Source organism: Propithecus coquereli, unplaced genomic scaffold (genome assembly GCF_000956105.1).
Source record: "Propithecus coquereli isolate 6110/MARCELLA unplaced genomic scaffold, Pcoq_1.0 Scaffold66, whole genome shotgun sequence".
NCBI lineage: Eukaryota > Metazoa > Chordata > Mammalia > Primates > Indriidae > Propithecus > Propithecus coquereli.
In genome coordinates, this window is record NW_012152618.1 from 7,283,682 (window position 1) to 7,288,976 (window position 5,295).

A 5,295-nucleotide genomic window follows, 5' to 3' on the forward strand; every position below is an offset into this window, starting at 1 on the left:
ATTGCAAAGTTGGTTTAAAAAACAAAAATTAACAATGTATTATAGGGTTTATAGTATATATAAAGGAAAAATATAAGATAATGGGAACACAAAGGGTGAAAGTGTGAATGAAAGGAGACCATTGTAAGATTCTTGCCTTTTTCATAAAGTTGAATATTATTTGAAGATAGACCATGATAACTGAGAAAAACGTATTAAGCTCTCTACAGCAACCTCTAAAACTAACATAAAGAGAAAGTAAAATAAAATACGAAAAATAGCACATGAGTCACACAAAAGAATGACAGGAGGAACAGAGAAACAAAGAACAAATGGGAAAATAAAAACTAAACAAGATAGGATACTTAAACTCAACCATATCAATAATTACATTAATAGCAGATGGAATAAACACCTCATTAAAAGACAGTTATTATCAGATGAATGAAAAGCAAGATTTATTTATATGTTGCTTATAAGAAATACACTTCGAATATAAAGTTACAGAGAGATTGGAAAGGTATGCCACCCAAAATGTAAAAACTGGTGAAATCCAAATCAGATCTATAGTTTAGTTAGTAATATTGTACCGATGTCAATTTCTAGTTTTGACAATTGTACTTTGGTTATATAATATGTTACTGGGAGCTGGGTGAAGGGTACACATGTTAATTCCCTGTACTATTTTTGCAACTTCTATGTGAATCACCTTTTCTTTTATATAAGAAATGGCTGGTGTTGGCAGCTGAGTTGGTTTTTTTTTTTTTTTTGTCTTGTTTCTACTCATAGTAGTTCAGAGATCCAAATCCCTTCTTTCATTTTGTAATGTCTCTGTCCTTCTTAGTCCAAGCTGGGTATATTTCCACGAATGCAATTCTCTAGAAATGTGGTGGGTTTCCTATGAATATTATTGGAGTTTGTTCCATTCAACAAAAGCCACACCCACAAATATCACAAAAATAAACCCTGTCTACCTTAGGATTTCTGTAAGATTGCTGTGGGACAACATTAAGATTCTTGGAAGCCCTGTTGTTTATTTTGAAGGATCCCCAAGGCATGCTAAAAGCATGATTCTAATAGAAGGCTGGGCGCAGTGGCTCATGTCTGTAATCCTAGCACTCTGGGAAGCTGAGAAGGGAGGATCACTTAAGTGCAGGAGTTTAAGACCAGCCTGAGCAAGTATGAGACCCGTCTCTACTAAAAAATAGAAAAAAGTAGCTGGGCAACTAAAAATAGGAAAAAAAATTAGCCAGGCATGGTGGTGCACACCTGTAGTCCAGCTGCTCAGGAGGATGAGGCAGGAGGACTGCTTGAGCTCAAGAGTTTGAGGTTGCTGTGAGCTAGGCTGATACCATGGCACTCTAGCCTGGGCAACAGAGCAAGAGCAAGACTTGGTCTCAAAAAAAAAAAAGATTCTAACAGAGACTTTTGTCTGCTTGAAAAGGTCTATGATGTGTTTTTGAGAGATGTTAACAAAGAGTTTCACAGTCACACTCTTGGCTTTATCTCTAGACTGCGTTTTCTTGAAAGTGCACTTGATTCGATCTCTGTCTAAAAGCCATTTCTTAATTTCAACATTGCTTTTCACTTGGAGGGTCTGAAAATAAGAAACAGTGTTGTATTTGGAACCCAGGAAGTTCCGGACCCTTGATATATCTTTTATTGTGAAAAAAAATCCCACGTAATATTAAAATTCACCCTCCCAATAATTTCCGAGTATATAGCACAGTGCTGTCAACCATATGCACATTGTTGTGCGATAGATCCCCAGGATGTCCCCATCCTGCATGACTGAAACTCTACATCTACTAAATAACAACGCCCCACCTCCACCTCTCACCACCTCTGGCAACCACCATTCTGCTGTTTCTATGATTTTGACTAATTTGTACATCTCATGTAAGTGGAATCATGCAGTATTTCTTTGTTACTGACTGATTCCACTTAGTATAATGTTCTTAAGGTTTATTTATGTTGTAGCATATGACAGAATTTCCTTCCTTTTTAAGACTGAATAATATTTCATTGTATGTATATACCACATTTGGTTTATCCATTCATCTGTCAGTGGGCATTTAAGTTGCGTCCACCTCTTGGCCATTGGGAATAATGCTGCAATGAACATGCGTGTGCAAGTATCTCTTTGAGATCCTGTTTTTAATTCTTTTGGATATATACTCAGAAATGAGATCGCTGGATTATATAGCCGTTCTATTTTTAGTTTTGCTGATCTATAACAGATAACAATTCTTTCTTTTGCTTGTCTCTATCTGTACCTTACGATAAGTAGCTTAAAGAAACTAGGTGACACTTTTGACATCTATCTGGAAATCTCCTTAGCTGGACCCATCAGTTCATTAGACACGTTATCTATTAGACACATTATCTATTTTCCATGTTGTTACCAGAGGTAACAACTCTGCTAAACTTTCCACCACTATATAATAAGAGTCTCCTTTCCTCCAACTTCCAAAAACATTTTCCTCACTTTTCTTTAAGCCTCACAAACAGCCTCCTTGAGAGCCATCATTCCTCCCCTTGCTTGCTCCCCAGGCCACTGCCATGTGTTTTATTGTGGCAGCACGGCAACTTCAGTTACCAAAATCTGTTTGAGTTCTGTATCCTGCGTAATGAACCACCCCAATCTTAATGGGTTAAAACAATGATGATCGTGTTATTATTATTTCTCATGGTTTGGGAACATTGAATAAGCTTAGGTGATTCTTGCTTAGGATTTCTCATGCAGTCAGACTGGGGCTAGAGTCATCCTGAAACTTTCCTCACTTACATATCTCTGGTTGATGTTGGCTGTCAGCTAGGATCTCACCTGGGCTATTAACTGTAACACTTACATGTGGCCTGGGTCTCTCATTCATGGCAATGAATTTCAAGGGCAGTATCCCCCAAAAAAGAGAAAGCATGCTAGATACAAGCTATATTGCCTTGTATGACTTAATCTTGGAAGTCTTATTTTTGATGACGTCACAAAGAATCACCACATTCAAGGGTGAAAGATCACCTCTTGACCGAGGGAGAGGAAAGTTTCTGGAAGAGCAGATAAGACTGGAAATAGTGTTGTAGTCGTTTCTGGAAAAGAAAAAAGTCTGCCATAGGCCCCATCTGATGAGGTGGTGGGTTGGTCAGTTTTCGCGTTCCAGCCCATTAGTAGATGCTTCTCTTCAATCACAAGTAGGCCAGATAGATCACATCTGGACCACAGATGGTCACAGTTATCTCCGTGATGAATGGCAGGTAGGATTCTCTAATACTCATGGGTGTGGACTGAAGGGGATGTTTTGATCACTGCTCCTAAATTAGGTAGCACCAAGGTCTAGCTCTGAAGCAAAATTTTTGTCAGATAAATCAGGGCTCAGCAAACTATTGCTTTAGGGCCAAATCTAGCCCACTATGTGATATATAAGTAACGTTTTATTGGAACACAGCCATGCCCATTGATTTACCTATTGTCCGTTACTACTTTCACACTACAATGGAAGAGTTGAATAGTTACAATAGAGACCGTGTGGTCCACAAAGCCAGCAATATTTTCTATCTAGTCCTTGTAGAAAAAGTTTGATGACCCCTGAAATAAATCACATAAATTTCATCATAGGAACAGGTAGATGCACTTTCCCTGTCTTGGGATCTCAGGTTCAGAAAAGAGATTTCTCAGTCTTCTTCAGTCTTCTTCACCTTGATTAAGGTGCACTGGAGGAGGGACTGGTACAGTGCTCTACCACTCAGGTGGGAGGGCGGTGGACATCTTGGCCAAGTTCACAGGTGAAAGAGACCACGGATCAGAGGTAGATAATTATACAGATATTTCTTAAGAGGATCTCAGTTTAAGTAAGTCTCAAGTTAACTTTTGACACATCTATTTAATTAAGAGAAGATGAGAGAGTCGATGAAAGTCTGTAATGGGTTGGGGTAGGCTGACACTGGAGTGAGTCAACAGAATCATCTCAGAAAATCCCTCTGTATAGGGATTTTATGATGAAGTCATCCTAATCACTGCTCTTTGAAGCATAGTTATGTTTTGGTTTTTTATCTTATACTGATTACTTTTTTCTTTTCTCTAGTAAGGTCTCTTCCAGTAGCATAAGCAAGGAGTCAGTTGTCATGGTTTTTCTCTTAATAATAATAGCAAATTGCTATTCATGGAAACTGTTTCTGAAATCCATCCTCCATTTCTTGAATTCTCTGCTGATAAATGTTGGTTTTCTCTACATCTTACCATTTTCTCTTCAGTCCTTACATTCTTACTGAATCAGTTTCTTTTGAAGAATATTTATCTGCTCAGGGAGTTCTTTGAAAGTCTCTATTTTCAGCTAGAGTGCTTCGTATTTATTTTCCAGTTATACTTTGGTTAATTGCAGTGATCAAAAGCCAAGTTTCAATTTTTTTATCCTCCCCGTTCATGCCTAGCTCATACCCCAATACTTACTTTGGATTCTAGACGGTCTCTAACATTTTCAACTAATATTAATATAGATTCTGCAAACAGGATATAAATCATCTCTCTTTTCTGATCTTTTGGCTCCTCATTCCAATGATCTACCTGTTATCCATGAACTAATTTATACCTTTCATGCTCTTTTTCATTATATCATATTTGCCATCTGATTCGGAATAAAGACTGACTGTTTCAGTTGCACAATGCAATGATTACAATTTTCAGCTTTCATTTTCCTTGTAACAAGAGTTCTTCTATGTCTTTTTGAGACTTGAATTAATTAGGTTTGTCGCCTCAGTTAGTAAATTCCTAATTCCAAGCTGCTGCTTTCCCCTACATGCTCTTCCATCTTTTTCTTTTTTCTTTTTAAATAAATCTTATTGTGTATATTTAAAGTTTACAACCTGATGTTATAGGATACAAATAGGTAATAAATGGTTACTATAGTGAAGCAAATAATGTATCTGTCATCTCACGTAGTTATTTTTTTTGACAAGAGCAGCTAAAATTTACTTATTTAACAAAAATTCCTAATATGATATAACTTTATTTACTATAGTCTTCATTTTGTACACTAGATCTCTAGATATGTTCATCCTACATATTTACTACTTTGTATCCTTTTACCTGTTTCTCCCTATTCCCCTCCTGCTGCCCCTGGTAACCGCTATTTTATTCTCTGTGTATATCTGACCTCTTTTTTTAAGATTCTACATACAAGTGAGATCATGCAAGATTTTTCTTTCTTGTGTCTGGCTTATTCCACTTAGCATAATGTTTTCTAGGTCATAAAGTTGTGGCAAATGGCAGGATCTCATTCTCTTTTAAAATTTTTTTTTTACATTTTATCCTTTTTTTCTTTT